A 19,716-nucleotide genomic window follows, 5' to 3' on the forward strand; every position below is an offset into this window, starting at 1 on the left:
GAGGTTATTAGCACCTATCTTGTGTTATTTCCGGTGTGCACACATGATTTTGATTACTGACCTATTTTATGTATATTGCACATATCTTGGTATGTCGAATCATTTGTGTTCTGCTATATCATTGCACAGAGTTTATGGTACTAAACTGTGCACCCTCTATCGCACACATCTCGATCTCTATAACCATTTATGTGATTGTAGCTAATCGCAAATAGTTTGTACGGAAGAACTGTATGGCACAAGTCGCACACGTAAATCTTTTTATGAATCTTATTTGATGGGTCCGCCATCACATATAGTTCGAATTATTGGTGACGGAGCTTGAACTATACCATTTGTGATTCACACATTGCACACAGTTTCCTCCAAGCATCTCTAATTGTAGTGTCGTGTTAGCAACAACCTGTAGTAGTGAATTTTTATTCTCTGATACAAAAATAGATAAGTTTTCATAGCATTTTACGAGACAGATCTGCCACCACCTCCCGTTCTTCCTCGGGAAGGCTAATCAGGAGTCTGTCTCGGGCTCCAGAGAGGGGGATTCGTCGTTGTCGTCATCACCAACCCTTCTCCATCAACAATTCCATGATGGTCTCCACCGTAGTGAGTAATTCCTTTGTAGGCTTGCTGGACGGTGATGGGATTGGATGAGATTTATCATATAATGGGGTTATTTTGATAGGGCTTCATCCCTTGTATCCACTATGGTCTAAGATTGATGTTGTTATGACTTTGCTATGCTTAATGCTTCTCACTAGGGCACGAGTGCCATGATTTCAGATCTTAACCTATTATGTTTTCATGAATATGAGAGTGTTTTGGATCCTATCTTGTAAGTTATATACATATTACGTGTCTTGATCCGCATACCCCAAGGTGACAATAACTGGGATTATTTCCAGCGATTACCTTAGTTTGAGGAGTCCATGTATTAGCATGTGTTAATGCTTTGTTCCAGTTCTTTATTAAAAGGATGCATTAACATCCCTTAGTTTCCTTATGGACCCCACTGCCACGGGAGGGTAGGACAAAAGATGCCATGCAACTTCTTACTGTAACCACGTATGACTATATACAGAATACATGCCTACATTACATTGTTGAATTGGAGCTAGTTCTATGTCTCTATAGTGTGTAACTGGTACATGATGAATGTTATCCAATATATACTTATCCATCACCAATCCAAATGCCTACGCTTTTCATATGTTGATTCTTGCTAAGTTACTATTGTTGCTACTGTCGTTACAATCACTTCAAAACTACTTCTTTTACCGTTATTGTTACTTCTACTTGTAAACAGCGTTGGGATTTACCCGAGAGAGGAGAGGAGAGGAGATGCAACACAGTAGAGATAAGTATTTCCTTCAGTGAGAACCAAGGTTATCGAACCAATAGGAGAATCACACAATCTCCCATTGTCAGCGCCTACAAACACAAGAGGAAACACTTGCACCCAACTGGGCAAGAGGGTTGTCAAGCCCCTTGAACTAGGTACTTGCAAGGATTAAATAGTGATAGATGGATAATATAAATATAAAAAATTAATACAAATAATAAAAGGTAGCAAGGTATTTTTATTGTTTTTGCATTTATGTTTAGGTAGACCCATGGGCCATAGTTTTCTCTAGTGGCATCTCTCTCAAAGATAGCATAACGTGGATACACATATTATTGTTGGTCAATCAATAGAAAAGCACATGTTATGAAATATTTATTCATGACAATGATAATGTATATAGGCATCACATCCATAAGAAAGTAAACTCACTCATGCCAACATGTACTAATATTAATCTGATAACCCACGAGTGTAGGGGATCGCAACAGTCTTCGCGGGCAGTATTTCACCCCGATTTATTGATTTAACACAAGGAGAGCCAAAGAACATTTATCGGTCTTAGCAGTTGAGTTGTCAGTTCAACCACACCTCGTATATATCTATGAAGTGAAGATTTAGTAGTAAGGTAAGTAATAGTAGTAACAATAACAGTGATAGCAGCAATTTTGTAGCAACAATAACAATAGTAATTATGTAGCAGTTGTGATAGTAGAACTAGCATTAGTAACTTAGCAAGATTCAGTATGTGTAAAGCATTGGAACATGGATCAGTGATGGATAGATATGGATTGCATTCATCTTGTAACATTTAAACACTAGAGTGACACCGAACTAGCTCCAAATCATGTGTAGGCATGTATTTCGTATATAGTCATACGTGCTTGCGATAAGAACTTGCATGACATATTTTGTCCTACCCTCCCATGGCAGCGGGGTCATAATTGAAACTAAGGGATATTAAGGTCTCCTTTTAATAGAGAACCGGAACAAAGCATTGACATATAGTGAATACATGAACTCCTCATACTACGACAATCACACGAAAGAATCCCAATTATTGTCACCTTGGTGGATGCGGGATCATAACACGTAATATGTGCATACAATTTTCAAGACATGATCTAAACGTTTTCACACTTAGAGAGAACATAAGAAGTTTAGGTCTCAAATCATGGCACTCGGGCCCTAGTGACAAGCATTAAGCATAGCAAATTCATAACAATATCAATCTCACAACATAATGGATACTAGGGACCAAGCCCTATCAACTTAACTCGATTACATGATCAATATCACCCAAACCCCATCACCATCCAGCGAGCCTACAAAGTAATTACTCACTCCCAGTGGTGAGCATCATGGAACTGTTGATCGAGCAGGGTTGGTGACAACGACGACGACGACGAATCTGCCTCTCCAGAGCCCCAAAGAGACTCTAGATCAGCCCTCTAGGGAAAGAAAACGAGGTGGCGATAGCTCCGTCTTGTAAAACGTGATGTATTCTCTCCAAAAAAAATCTCCAAAGATGTGAATTTATAGGACCAGAATTAGGTCTGGAGGAGCCACGTGGGCCCCACAAGCTATAAGGGCGCGCCCTGATGTGTGTTGGCCCACACGCATCCCCCCTCTCGTACTTTTTTGCTCCATAATTCCTCATATATTGTAGAAATAATTCACAAACAGTTTCATCCAATTCAGAGAACATTTATTTCTCCACAAAAATAACACCACGGTAGTTCTATTGAAAACAGCGTCAGACCGGGTTAGTTCCGCTCAAATCATGCAAATTAGAGGGAAAAACCAAAGCAAAAGTGTTTGGAAAAGTAGATATGTTTGAGATGTATCAACTCCCTAAAGCTTAACTCATTGCTTTTCGTCAAGCAATTCAGTTCATAAACTCAAAGTGATAAAAGAAAACTTTTACATACTCTTTTGTTCTTGTTATTATACTCATGCTTAGCTCGTGTTTTGGTTTTCAACATAAATCATAAATAAACATATCCATGATAACAATCAAACATTATATTTACTCATGGCAATACATAACCAACTAGCAAGCAGTAATAAAGTATTTCATGTGCCAACTGTTTGCCAAAAAAATCATGATATAATATGATGACATGGTATTTTGCTAGCCCTTTCCGAGACTTCAAAACATAAATGTAGAGCACCTATGAGTTTCAAGCAATGACTAAATATTATAATTCACGGAGAAGAGATCCAGTAATGTTCACCTCCAACATTAACTAGACTCAATGCATAAGAATGACAATAATGCTCACAGATCTGGTGATTTAGGAAGAAGGTGATGACTCAAGAATAACAATTAAAATAAATAGGCATGCCCTTCACGGTGGGAAGCATTGATTTGCACAGGTGCGAGAGCTCAAAGTTTTGTAAAACATAGATGAATTGTAATTTTGGGTAGTGTGTTTTTCCTGTCAACGTTACAATAGATTTTTCAATATCTTCTATGTTAAGAACCTTATTGGCCGTTCCCAAGCGTAAATATAATGTTTACTCCTTCTCCACCATCCAAACACAAGCCATGGCTAGCCGAATTCACGCGTGCCCTCCAACATATCAACTGTGCCAGGAGTTTTGTTTAATTCAATTTTGATTATGCAGGACTGGGCACCCTTTTTACCAGCCTCTCACTTGCAATGACAGGTGAGTAAATGCCTATCTTGAGAATAACCCACTTAGCATGGAAGATACCGACCGCCCCCATTGCTACACGAGCGGTACGAGCACATAAAACAGACGCTTACTTGAATATTTAGAGGTGGCTGATATGTCTCCAACATATCGATAATTTATGAAGTATTCATGCCATATTTTTCCTATGTTTACAATACTTCTATATGGTTTTGATGCACTTTATATGATTTATTTAGAACTAACCCGGAGTGACGTTGTTTTCAGTAGAATTATAGTGGTGTAGTTTTTGTGCAGAAAATAGAAGTTCTCATAATTGCCCAAAACTTTTTTAAGATTTTTTCTTGAGAAAATAAGAAATAGTGGAGCGAAGAACCACCAGAGGGGTGCCACCTCTCAGCCACAAGCCAACAGGGCACACCCTGATGGCTTGTGGGGCCCATGTGGCTTCGTTCAGCGTGATTCAAACGCCAAAATATCATATATACCGCTGCCTCAAAAATAAAAAAAGAACTTCCTCTCCACTGCCTCAACTCTCTATATAGTTGAAAACCCCATCTAGAGCCATTCCAGTACCCTGCAGAAGGGGAAAATCATCTCCGGTGGCCAGCTTCATCATCCGGCGGAAGCCATGACGAGGAGGGAGTAGTTCACCCTCGGGGCTGAGGGTATGTACTAGTAGCTATGTGTTCAATCTCTCTCTCCCTCTCGTGTTCTTGAGAGGTCCCGATCTTGATGTATCACGGGCTTTGTTAATATAGTTGGAACATATGGTGTTCTTCCCTTCCTATGTTGTTGTGATGAGTTGAATCTTTCCCTTTGAGATCTCGTTGTGTTAGATTGAATATTGTATTTGAGAACACTTGATGTATGTCTTGCATGTGGATATACGTGGTGACAATGGGTATTCTATTGATGCACTTGATATATGTTATGGCATCAACTTGTGGATTCTCGTGACATTGGGAATCTATGCATAGGGGTTGATTACACGTTTTCATACTACATCCTGTGATAGAAATCTTCGGGTACTCTTTGAATTTCTTTGTGTTACATTGAATATGATGATCTAAAATCGTTTGATTCATGTCGAATAATTAACCCATGGATACTTGAGGTCACATTGGAGTATCTAGGTGACATTAGAGTTGATTGATATGAAGCATTTGTGTTATTCTAGTACGAACTCTAGGGTTGTTTGGGACACTTATAGGAATAGCTCAAAAGCGGAAAGGATAACTTTTAGGTGGTTCTACTACCTACAACAATTTTATCTTATGTTCTTTGCTCCTTATGAACTTTGGAGTGATTCTTTATTGCACGTTGAGGGATGATCATACGATTCTATTATGTTAGCATTGTTGAGAGATTGCACTAGTGAAAGTATGAACCCTAGGTATTATTTACAAGTATTTATACAATGTTTGCTCCCTTTTTACTTCTTTTTACCTTCCTGTTTTTATATTTTCAGATTACAAAAACCTATATCTGCCATCCATACTACACTTGTATCACCATCTCTTCGCCGAACTAGTGCACATATACAATTTTGCCATTGTATTGGGTGTGTTGGGGACACAGGAGATTTCTAGTATTTCATTACAGGGTTGTTTGAGAGACACCATCTTCATCCTACACCTACCATGGATTTATAAACCTTAGGTCATCCACTTGAGGGAAATTTGTTGTTGTCCTACAAAACTCTGCACTTGGAGGCCCAAAAACGTCTACAAGAATAAAGTTGTGTAGTACACATCAGGATCTTTTCTGGCGCTGTTGCCACGGAGGTGAGTGCTTGATGTTATATCTTTTAATCTTGCAATTAAATCTTTTAGTTTCTTGTTTTTCACTAGTTTGGTTTTATAAAATAAAACTACAAAAAATGGAGTTTAGGTTGCCTCATTTGCTTCGTCTTTTAAAGGTCTTTTGTGAAAATGATGTTTCAGAAAATTGTGCTCAATTGGTAGAGTAAGAATTTTTGAAGATGTTTAATGTGAAATCCTTCAATGATGAGCATGATAGTAATGTTGTTAGTATGAATTCTAGGAATATGCATGATGCTAATGATGATTGCACCAGTCATGATAAAAATATTTCCTATAAGCATGTCCATTTTTGTGGAGCTAATAAAATTTGTAAATACAAACCATATAGGGATGATAGATTTTGTAAGAAGCATAAACACGATAAAACGAATTGGTGGGTTAAGGTGATAGATGGATTTTCCACAAGATTATGTGCTCTTCATCCCTTTACTTGTGAACTTTGCAATAGGTTTGGTCATCTTAATTTGTAATGCATGCATTTTCATGATCAAACCGTCTCTAAATGTTGTGATAATTTGATCTCCGATGAAATATACAATTAATTTGGTTTATTTTTTGGGTGTTAAGAATTGTCACATAAAAATTATTGGTTTTATATATTCCTTATCACGAATGATAATGAAACTAATATACAAGAGAATCTATGTGTTTTGCATAGTATATTGCAATGAGAATGCTTATATTGCCAACTATAGAAAGATGGGAAAACCAGTAAAATATAAAAGAAATACTAATGAAAGGGTAAAGGTCTCCCAATACCCTCCTGTTGTTTCTCCTAATGAATTAGATTGCAAGGAGGGGCTTCCCATCCAACCAATCTCTTCAATAAGAAGCTCGAAAAATTACTTAAACCCACAAAAATGTGGTAAAGAAGAAGAAGAAGATAAGAAAAGGTAAAGGTATAAATTTATCCTACTCAAATGATGTTGCTCCAAATAATGTTGAGAATGAATACAAAAGTAGTATGGACGATGATACACTTCATGATTATTTTGTTATACCTACTACTTGTTGTGATAAGGATGATTGGGAACATAATGATACCCCTTATAATACTTAAAATCTTTTTGGCACCAACTTGGAAAATTATGATGATAATGACTATTACAGTATTGGTGTTATTCATGCTATTGATGATTCTGCTAATCATATGCAAACCCACAAGATTGGGGATGCTATGCTTGATGAGAATGACATATTTGAGAATATATTTGCTGCAATTGATGTGTGTCCCAAGCTTGGGGATACTATGGATAATTAAGATGATCTTTTTAGTCCCCCTACTTCAAATGATCAAACTTATTATGATGATTGCATGCCTCATATTTATGATGATTGTATTTTTTATGAAAGTGGGTTTGGAAGAGTTTCAAATCTAGGTACTAATCATCCAACTATTTTGTAGGGTGTTGAATCTTATTATTATGATAAAAGTGTATTTGGATAGTTCATGACTTTATTTAGTAATGATTCCACTATCTTGGAAGAGGTTTCAATTGATTATGATGAGAACAAAGTTGCGACTTATGATGACTATTGTGATGATACTTATGTTACAAAAAGTAATAATGCTTATTTTTATAAAACTTGTCATAATTATGAATACCCTTTTGCTGAACATTAGTCTTTTAATGTGGAACCAATTTATAGTATTCAAGTTTCATATGATACTCCCATTATTATGTATGAGAAGCTTGCCTATGCGGAGAGTAATTAAAATTCTATGCTGGCGAGAAGCTTGCCCATGGGGAGAGTAATTAAAATTCTATGCTTTTGCACCATGATAAGAATGCTTTATGTGATAGTTATATTGTGGAATGCCTTAAGGATGCTACTGAAAATTATTATGAGAGAGGAACATATACTTATAGGTATTGCAATAATATCAATTTTCCTCTCTATATCTTCAAAGTTTTGAAGTTGCACTTGTTTTAACTTCCTATGCAAGTTGATTCGTGCTACAAAAAATTGTTTGCTTGCAAAATCCCTATGCATAGGAGGTGGATTAGACTTAAATGTGCTTTATATGTGTTTCATGATGCTCCCTTGCGTGTTTAAAATACTATTCTTATGTGAGCATCATTCAAATCATCATGCCTAGCTAAAAGGCATTAAAGAAAAGCGCTTGTTGGGAGACAACCCAATACTTATACCTACTGATTTTGAGTGTTCACAAGATTAAGCTACTGTAGTAATCAGGTTTATGCTTTTTATTTAAATAATATGCCAAGTAAAGCCTTTAGGATAGTGTGGATACTTGTTGATTTAATTATGTGAAGAACATAAACTTTTGTGCCTAGTATAAAAATTCTCAGAATTTACTTGAGCGTAAAAAAAATCTGAAATTTTTACACGTTCTTTCCCTGCAAATTTCTTAGGTTTTCCGAATGTTTCACAATTTTCACAAATAGGTAAGTATGGTATTCATTCAGATCTTTACAGACTGTTATGTTTTTGACAGATTCTGTTTTCCGTTCATAGTTTCCTTGTTTTAGTGTTTCCATAGCATATAATAAATTATATAAATTATGGAAATTATATAATACAGTAGGTATCATATGATAACAATTATGAATCTTGTCTTGAAATTACATAAGAGAATGATCTATCTTTACTACACTAACCCATCTCAGGAAGTTCCGTTAAGTTTTGTGTGATTGAAGTTTCCACGGTTTGGGTGAGATATCAATATGAGGAGAATAAGGAGAAAAAACCTAATCTTGGGGATTCCGAGGCACCCCAAAGTTAATATACAATGAAGACTCAAGCGTCTAAACTTGGGGATGCCCCGGAAGGCATGATTGATATATCTTACTTGGAGCTATATTTTTGTTGGTCACATGATATGTGTTTTGCTTGAAGCAATATTTTATTTTGTTGTTATCTGTTATATTTTATTTATAATCTTGTTTTTAAATAAAACTTTCCAAGAATTCCCTTTAGAATGCTTGAATTGCATGTGTGATGTGTGATGTACAAAAACAGAAACTTTTGCTGTAGTATTTGAATTATGAAATTTTATTGGAACATAAAAAAATTCTAAAACTTCTACAAATGACTTTCATGCAAATTACTTAGAATCTCCTAAATTCTTATAATTTTTGGAGTTACAAAATACAGTTTTAAATAGATTGCTACATACTATTTTGTTTGGATATCTACTTATCCTAGAGTTTTCATGACCTATATTGGTAGAAATAAATTGTGGCAATGATAATATACATTACCTAATGTTTGAAAATTATTATGAAACTTTTCTTGGAAGTACATGAAGTATTGATTTATTCTTAGGGGTACTAACCTATCTCATGAGTTCTTTTCAAGTTTTGTGTGGATTAAGTTTTTGAGACTTAGGTGAAACCAGGATATGAGAGGATTGAAAGAGATACAAAAGCTCAAGATTTAGGATGCCCAAGGCATCCCAAGTAAATATTACATGGAGTCTCAAGCATCGAAGATTGGGGATGCTACGCATCCCACGTTTGTTCGTCAACAAATATTGGTTAGTCTATGTTGATCCTAAGTTTTTATTGATCCACATAACATCTGATATTCTTGGAGTGCATTTTTTGTTGTTGTTTGAAATGAAAAATAAGATCTGAAAATATTTATTGACAGAGAGTCCTCACATAGCTACCTAATGACTTGACTACTCATTGATCTTCACTTATATCTTTTGAGAGTAGTTTGATGTTTACTATTGTGCTTCACTTATACCCTAAGAGTAAATGTGAATGAATGAAATATCATAAATATGAAATTATCAATGTGCTATATTCTTTGCAGTAGTTTCACATTTGGTTTATAAAGTAAAATCTATTGAACTTTTACAATCATAGTATTGTTCATGCAAGCAATTCATGAATGATTAGTATAAGAAACAGAACTTTCACATACAAATATATTATCTTGGACATCTTTTATGATTGTGAATACCCATTAATTATTTTCAAATTTGATCAAATAGTTGGAATTGGACAAGGAAGACAATGTAATGGTTATGTTTAGGTATATTTGCATAGAAGTTATATTGTTATGGATCCTCCAACATGTGGTGCTTGTTTAGAACTTTTTGCTAGCCCAAACTTCATACTAAGTAGAGCTACTACTCGTGCATACAAATACTTGAGCCAAGTTTATTCCATGAGAGTCCACCATACCTACCTATATATGGTATTTCACTGCCATTCCAAGTAAATTTGCATGTGCTAACGCTAAACATTCAAATAAACATCTGTTTTGTGTGCTCATATAGCTCATGGAGCGATGTGGCAGTCATTATCTTCCATGCTAAGTGATTTATTCTCAAGATGAGGGTTTATTCACTTGTCATTGCATGAGAGAGGCTGGTAAAAAGGATGCCCAGTCCTGCATAATACAAAAATAAATAAACAAGAACTCCCCTAGAAAGTTGATTGGTTGGAGGGCGCCCATGGATACACATAGCCATGGAATGTGTTTGAATGGTGGAGCGGAGTACAATTTCAATTCTGTTTGGGAACGACCAATAATTGATTAGCATGGAAGATATTGAAAACTCTATTGTGACTTTGCATGAAAGGTGCACCACCCAAAATCACATATTCATCTCCGTTTTACAACAATGAGCTCTCGGAACTCTGCAAATCCCTGGTGTCCTCTATGAAGGGACAATCTATTTACTTTCATGTTACTTACTTTCCATGTTAAGTCAACTTCTTATTCCAACCTCAATCTATTAGTTAGCAAGCACCATGTGGTAGGGAAATATGCAAACATATATATCCAGTCAAATATATTTGATTATCATTCATTATTGTTGACAATTATCTTTATGATAAATATGTTGGGAGGCAAAACTTTAAGCCCCTATCTTTTTGTGTGTTCGATGGATGTTGTTTGTTCTAAACATATGCCTCAAGCATTAGCATTCATAGAATATTATATGATAATTGATTATGTGGAGCGCTTACTTAGACTTGATGAAGCATTGAAATTGTTTGATGACTACAAACATATGATGTTGAGTTTCAAGAGAATGCATTGTTTGAACCATGCCATGTGAATTGATTGCTACTAAACCATGATGACTTTAATGAAAAAGTTGTTGGTTATGATGATAGAAAAAGTCATTGGAATTATCATTTATCAATCTTATATACTATGCTAGCATTCACACTACATAAATTATTTCTTTTATCATTTACCTACTCGAGGACGAGCATGAATTAAGCTTGGGGATGCTGATATGTCTCCAAAGTATAGATAATTTATGAAGTCTTCATACCATGTTTGCCCATGTTTACAACACCTTTATATAGTTTTGATGCACTTTATACGATTTATGTAGAATTAACCCGGACTGGCGTCGTTTTCAGGAGAATTGCCATGTTGTTGTTTTTGTGCAAAAAATGAAAGTTCTCGGAATCACCCGAAACTTTTTATATTTTTTCTGGAGGAAAAAAGAAATATTCTTGCGAAGAACCACTGGAGGGGAGCCACCTATGGGGCACAAGCCAATAGGGCGCCCCCTAGGTCGCGCCCTGAGGGCTTGTGGGGCCCACATGGCTCCGTTTGGCGTGATTCCAACGCTAAAAAATCCTATATATACTAGAAAGCCCAGAAATAAAGAGAGAACTTCCGCTCCACCGCCACAACTATTTGCATCAACAAAAAAACAATCTGGAGCCTTTCCAGTACCCTGCCGGAGAGGGTACAACATCTCCAGTGGTCGTCTTCATCATCCCAACGGAGGCCATGACGAGGAGGGAGTAGTTCACCCTCGGGGCTAAGCGTATGTACCAGTAGTTATGTTTTGGTTCTCTCTCTATCTTGTGTTATTGAGATAGCACGATCCTGATGTATCACGGACTTTGTTAATATAGTCAGATCATATGGTGTTTGTCCCTTGCTATCTTGTTGTGATGAATTGAATCTTTGTCTTTGAGATCTCGTGATGTTCGATTGAGTATTTTGCTTTGAGAACACTTGATGTATGTCTTGCATGCGGATACGCATAGTGTCTTTGGGGTACTCAAGTGATTCACTTGATAGATTTTATGGCATCAACTTGCGGATTCCGGTGATCTTGGGGATCTATGCATAGGGGATGATTGTACGTTTTCGTAGTATGTTCTCCGATAGAAATCTTGGGGTGCTCCTTGAAGTTCTTTGTGTTGAATTGAATATGACAGATCTGAAATTGTTTGATGCATGTCGCATAATTTACCCACGGATAGTTGAGGTGACATTGGAGTATCTAGGTGACATAGGGTTGATTGATATGTATCATGGGTGTTATTCTAGTACGAACTCTAGGGATGTTTGTGACACTTATAGGAATGTCTCAAAATATTGATCGGAAAAATTAACTTTGAGGTGGTTCTACTAGCTACACCAAATTCATCTTATTGTTCTCCACTAGATAGGAACTTTGGAGTGATTCTTTGTTGCACGTTGAGGGATGATCATATGATTCTATTATGTTAGCATTGTTGAGAGATTGCACTAGTGAAAGTATGAACCCTGGGCCTTATTACCAAGCATTTATACAATGTTTCGCTCGTTGTTTCAGACTTTCTACATTTCTTTTTTATATTTTTAGATTGCAAAATCCTGTATCTCCTATCCATACTACACTTGTATCACCATCTCTTCACCGAACTAGTGCACCTATACAATTTGCCATTCTATTGGGTGTGTTGGGGACACAAGACATTTTTTGTATTTGATTGCAGGGTTGTTTGAGAGAGACCATATTAATCCTACACCTCCCATAGACTGATAAACCTTATATCATCCACTTGAGGGAAAATTGCTACTGTCCTACAAATCTCGGCGCTTGGAGGCCCAACATAGTCTAAAAGGATAAAGTTGTGTAGTAGACATCACGCCTACCATCCAGGGCGGGCCCTGTTGCCTTCGCGTCGGCTTGTGTGGCCTCCAGCCTCCCTCCAAATCTTTCATGTCTTATTTTTGTCAAGAAAAAATCATCAAAAAGTTTCGTGGAATTTGGACTTCGTTTGGTACTCATATCCGGAAAAGCCAAAAAACACACAGAAACTAACAACTGGCACTAGGAAATAGGTTAATAGGTTAGTTTCCAAAAATGATATAAAATAGTATATAAATGCATATAAAGTATCCAATATTGGTATAATAATAGCATGGAACAATCAAAAATTATATATACATTGGGGACTGATACGTCTCCATCGTATCTACTTTTTCAAACTCTTTTGCCCTTGTTTTGGACTCGAATTTGCATGATTTGAATGGAACTAACCTCGACTGACGCTGTTTTCAGCAGAATTGCCTTGGTGTTATTTTTGTGCAGAAATCAAAGTTCTTCAAACGTCCTGAAAATTTACGGGGAGCAGTTTTGGAAAATATCAAAAATATCTGCGCCAAGTTCCACCTGAGGGGGTGGGCCAGTGGGCCACAAGCACTTGCTCCGCCACCACCCCCCTGGTGGCGGTGGGCAGGCTTGTGGGGCCCACACGGCTCTGCCGCCCCCAAGTCCAGCTCTATAAGATCCCTTTCGTCCCAGAAAAAATAAAAAGAGAAGTTTTCGTCGCGTTTGCGATACGGAGGCGCCGCCACCACCTGTTCTTCATCTCGAGGGCAGCTCTGGAGTCCGTCTTGGGCTCCGGAGAGGGGAAATCGTCGCCATCGTCATCATCAACCTTCTTCCCTCTCCAATTCCATGAAGCTCTTCGTCGTTCGTGAGTAATCTATTCATAGGCTCGCTGGGCGGTGATGAGTAGGATGAGATATATCATGTAATCGAGTTAGTTTTGATGGGGATTGATCCCTAGTATCCACTATGTTCTGAGATTGATGTTGCTACTACTTTGCCATGCTTAATGCTTGTCACTAGGGCCCGAGTGCCATGATTTCAGATCTGAAATTATTATGTTGCCACCAATATATGTGTGTTTTAGATCCGATCTTGCAAGTTGTAGTTACCTACTATGTGTTATGATCCGACAACCCCGGAGTGACAATAACCGGAACCACTCCCGGTGATGACCATAGTTTGAGGAGTTCATGTGTTCACCAAGTGCTAATGCGTTGGTCCGGTTCTTTATTAAAAGGAGAACCTTAATATCCCGTAGTTTCCTTTTGGACCCTGCTGCCACGGGAGGGATGGACAATAGATGTCATGCAAGTGCTTTTACCTAAGCACGTATGACGGCACACAGAATGCATGCCTACATCACATTGACGAACGGGAACTAGGCACATATCTCTCCGTGTTATAGTTGTTGCATGATGAATATCATCCAAACAAATCACCGACCCATTGCCTACGAGTTTGTCCTACTGCTGTTACTTGTCTTGCTCTGCTGCTGCTACTACTACTGTTGTTACTGTTGTTACTTGTTTTGCTCTGCTGTTGCTGCTACTACTGTTGCTACTACTGTCGTTTGCTACTGTTGCTACTTGCTACCGCTGTCACTACTGCTTTTCCTTGCCACTGCTATTGCTCGTTACACTGCTGGTACCTGCTACACTGTTGGTTCACCGGACGTTGACGGGAACTGACAACTTTCGTCAGCGCGGCAACGGAGGCGCCATTGATACAATCGTTAGGAATAGTCTGTCGTCAACAGATCGTTTCTGACACTGTTGTTATCATATTACTTTGTTGTTACTAATGTGCTTGCAGATACTAATCTTTCAGGTGTGGTTGAATCGGACAAATTCAGCTGCTAATACTCGAGAGTATTCTCTCACCACCTATAGGCGATCAACAAATTTGGGTCGAATACTCTACCCTCGAAAACTGCTGCGAACCCACGCGCTGGTGGGCCGTCAACAACATTCTTCTAGTTTCATTGCTGGGGAGTGCTAGTAGCATTCTTCTGGTGTCGTTGTAGGGGAAGGTTTGTTGTCATCAGCATTCGTCTAGCCATCGCCAGCGATTGCAATCAGGGACCTATCAGTTACTACTACTATCTTGTCATACTACTAAACTTTTGTTATAGAGGAAATCCGAGGTGTGGTCGAATTGACAAGTCAACTATTAAGACCAATATATATTCTTTGGCTACCCTTCTGTCGATTCAATAAATTAGGGTGTAATTCTATCCGTGAAGACTGTTGCCATCCCCTACACTTGTGGCTTATCATGATGTATGTTTTAGGTTTGCTGCACCAGCTATAGGTTACAATGCATTATGTGAATGGATCGTTGACAACATCAATTTCAGATATGGGGAGTGAGAGCACTCCATATTACCGAGTTTGTAGGTCTGAATGGTTGCTTCGGATGGCTTGACGTATGTTCTTGATAGACTTTTGTTGAATAATTAATACAAACAAATATATACATCTATTGATCGAGAGGCCGGCGGTTTAATCTCCTCTTCCAAAAATAAATCAAAACCCGCACGCCATGCCGAAGATTTCCCATGTTTGGTTGTTTAAGAAGACCTAACCAGTAGAAAAAAATGAGCTTATTGGAAAGAGAATACTAGTAGGATACATGATCACATGTTTCTCTAAAGTCGTTTTGTTTCTATCACTCCTAATACCCCATCATACAACAACGATTCTCTATACACATCATGTAAAATTTGCATCCTCCACACAGAAAAGGGTAAAGCCTTGTAAGATTCTGCCATAACAACCTAGGACAACAGAAAGCTCCAATAGTTCTTCCAATTGTCCTCAAGGATGGACTTTTGGTGCAATTGCTAGGAGAAGAAAATATGTGATATGTATAACTCGTTTGCATGACACTTCAATAATACAACAGGTGTTTAGTTACCGTGTCCTATTTCTTCCAGCTGTGGCAATTTTTTTCTTTTGTTTTGAGTTTTCTTGCGAACCTGGGATGAACTTTGTGCTTTGTTACTATTTTATCTAATAAATAGTTGTGTGCATCTCTTGATGCATAGGTCAGGGTAATCCTTCAAAAAAAATAACAACCAAAAAACTGATGACTAGTATTTTTAACATTATTGCAAAACTAGCAACATGGATTCCCTTGCCAGTTGGGCTTATTCAGGTATGAAAACAACCGATTGTTCATGAGTATCTATCACCCTGGTTAATATAGTTCGCCATGCAGTGGATGCATAAGCATACGTGGCATGGGTCACCCTCTGTTCTGAAATATATATATATAGGAGTATTATATGTTGAGATAGTCTCATATGTATCTTTGACAACTATTGTTTCTACGCATGAATGAATACAAAACTTACAAATTTAATATATATATTATGACAAATCTAGTACTTTCCTCTAACCAAAATATATTTTTTATTGGCAAGGGTGCTCAAGATGGCTCACCCCTCGCTCCCCCCCCTCTCCTCCCCCTTCCCTCATCACCCCCTCGCTGCAGACGCCTTTATGCATTCCCTTGCGCTCGTATCTCCCTCCCCTTCCCCATAAAAGGTGCTATCACCGGGACATTTGGGTCGGATTCGTGGATCCGCCTCTCCGCTCGTCGGCATATCTATTGGTTTTTGGGCTCTCGATTCAGATGCGGATTATGATTCCGACAATGAGGTGTTCTTCCCCCACCACAATGGCAGAGGTTGTTGTTTTTGGGGTTCAGGTGTTGAAAGTATGCACTAGAGGCAATAATAAAGATGCTATTATCATATATTTTTGTTGAAGATAAACTTTTACTATACATGCTGGAATTGTATTGACTGGAAACTAAATACATGTGTGGATACATAAGCAAATAACGTGTCTTTAGTGATCCTGTGCTATACTAGCTCGTTGATCAAAGATGGTTAAGATCTCATAACCATAGATATGAGTTGTAATTTTCTAATGGTATCACATCATTAGGAGAATGATGTGATGGACATACCCAACGTAATCTTAGCATTTGATCATATCATTTAGTTTAATTGCTACATCTTTCTTCATGGCAAGTATGTGCATCGTATATCATGGGATCGTGCACCTCCCTAACATCATAAGAATGCTTTATGTGTATCCAAACATCACTTCATAACTGAGTGGTCATAAATATGCTCTACACGTATGTTGGAAAGTGTTTGTTGGGTTGCATGGATTGAGAGTGAAATTTGTTCCTCCGTATGACAAAGAGATATCTTTGGGCCCTCTCGAGAAGATGATATCCAAAGTAGTTTGCAAGCATGTGACTAATGAGTTTGGTCATGGGGATATTGTATTATGGAATGAGTAAAGAGATTTTCTGGTAACAAAATTCAACTAAGTATGGCGATACCGACGATTCAATCTTTGCCCAGTAACATATCGCTCGACAAAGGGAATTGTATGCGAGATTAACTAAATCCTCGACATACTGGTTCAAACTAATAAAGATCTTCATTGAATATGTGCGATTCAATATGGACCCGATCATGTCTACATGTTTTTGAACCCGTAGGGTCACACACTTAATGCTCGGTAATGCTAGGATAGTATTGGCATATTTATTTTGGTGAGACCGGATATTGTTTGGAGTCTCTGATGGGATCCTCAACATACGACAAACTACATAATGGTCCTTAGGTAAAGTTTTATATATGGGAAAGCATTTTTGGGGGGTTCCGCAAAAGTTTAAGATATTTCGATAGTGTACCCGAAAGGCTTTAGAAGGTTCCGTTGGTTCCACTGTGGGGCCCGTTGACCTGGGAAGGATCCGCATGGACCAAGGGGTGGGGCTACAACCAACATGGGATCCCCAAGGCCCATGTCTTTAAATGTAGAGATAAGGTCTTATGTCTAAATTTTAAGGGTTAAATTTAAAGATAAGATCGTACCTCTAACATTAAATGAATTTCTCCCTTGTGGCCGGCCCTAGGAGGATTTTGGTTGCCCCTCCCTTCCCCCTAGCCTACATGAAGAGTGGGGAAGCGCATGGGGAGGGGTACCCTTCCAGCCTTGGCCACCATCTCTCCCAACTCCTCCCATTTCCTTGTGCAGACACTTCGCGAAGCCTTGGTGCAGTTGCACTGCCACCACCAGTAGCACGGGGCCGTGCTAGCCTAGATCACATCTACCTATCCATGCTCCCTTGCTGGATCAAGAAGGTGGAGACATCACTGAGTCATACGTGTGCACATCCCGGAGGTGTCGCTCCTGTCGTGCTTTGATCGGATTGGATCGCGACGCGAGTACAACTACGCCAACCATGATCCTTGGATCGTTAGCACTTTTGGTCTACGAGGGTATGTGGAAACTCCCCTCTCACTGGTAGCATCTCCATAGAATAGATCTTGGGTGTTTCGCAAGATTTTTTTTTCATGAAACGTCCCCCTACATCAGGGGCATGTGGACAGGAACTCCCGCCACCGCAGGTTTATGTCGGGCAACTCGGGCCATATTGCAATCTCTCCTTCTATGGATCTCGACTGGTTGCTCGTCGCTCGTTGGTCGAGGAAATCAGGTAAGTTCATTGTTCGCTTGCGGGATCTTGGGCTCCTAGGACCACTCCCTCATCTCTTTCGCTGGTATTTCTCTCCGCTCCGCCTTCTGCCTTCACCCTCCTCGCCAACGGCTACCGCTGGTCTTATGATGGCAATGATGCCTTTTAGGGACAAAACCCTAGTTAGGGGTGTCGCGAACCCTAGGTTGCGTGCTCCCGTTCTACCTGTGTCTCTCATGGCATCGTGTGGGCCTGGTTCCTTGGTTGGCCCATTCCCGTCCTAAGCCTGTCTGTCCTCCTTTCCTCCTCTTCTTCCTTGATAAACTAGGCATGTGATGGGCTTGGCATTGGGCGAGCAGCATATGCTTTGGCGGCGTCTAGTGGGCCGCATCCCTCTGGGCAGTTTCGTTCTTAGTCCCTTCCCCACATGGGTATATCAGGATACCCCTATGGTTCTTCTTACCCTAGCCTAGTGTTTATAGCCACTTCTTCTGAGGTCCACTGATATCCCTTCCATTCTTGTCGTCTCCTTTACATTCCTCCTCCACCCCCTTTCTCGCTCTTTGTCTATGGTGGTCTTCATGGAAAAATCTCGATGCTCCTCCACTAAGGATGCTTCTACCCGCAAACGCAACAATGAGGGATCTAGTGGGGTGGTTTTAGGTCTGGGTATTGATAAGTCTCCAACGTATCTATAATTTTTTATCATTCCATATTGTTATATTATCACTCCTCGATGTTTTATGATCATTTTATAGCAACTTCATATCATTTTTTGGGACTAACCAATTGACATAGTGCCTACTGCCAGTTGTTGTTTTTTGTTGTTTTTTCCTTAGCAGAAAATCATTTTCAAATGAATTCCAAATGCCACAAAACTTAACGGAGATATTTTTGAACCAGAAGGAAACTTGGAAGCCAAGAATGAGTAGCACACGAGTCCCAGGGGGGCACTAGACACCAGGGCGCACCCAGGGCCCCTTGCGTGGCCTGGTATCTAATGGGGCCCTCGGGCACCTCCTCCACCGCCTCTGAGCTCTATAAATACCACGATATTCATAAAACCCTAGAGGAGTCGACGAAAAATCGTTTTAGCCGCCGCAAGTTCCAAAAGCCACGAAATCCAATCTAGAGCTCGTTCCGGAGAGGAACACGATCATGGAGGGGTTCACCATCCTCATTGGTGCTCCTTCAATGTTGTGTGGGTACTTCATATCAGACCTAGGGGTCCGTAGGAAGTAGCTAGATGGCTTCCTCTCTCGTTTTGTTTCTCAATACAATGGTCTCTTGGAGATCCATATGATGTAATTCTTTCTTTTGCGGTGTGTTCGTTGGGATGCGATGAATTGTGAGTTTATGATCAGATCTATGAAAACATATTCATGCTTGATATTAAAGCCACGTATTTCTTCTCCTATATTTGTTTTTTGTCTCGACAACTTGGTCTTTTATCTTGCAATGGGTAGAGGTACTTTGTGATGGGTTCAATCTTGCGGTGCTCAATCTCAGTGAAAGAAGGAGACATGACACACATGTATAGTTGCTACCAA

The sequence above is a fragment of the Hordeum vulgare genome, chromosome 1H (genome assembly GCF_904849725.1).
Source record: "Hordeum vulgare subsp. vulgare chromosome 1H, MorexV3_pseudomolecules_assembly, whole genome shotgun sequence".
In the NCBI taxonomy this organism is placed as follows: Eukaryota; Viridiplantae; Streptophyta; class Magnoliopsida; order Poales; family Poaceae; genus Hordeum; species Hordeum vulgare.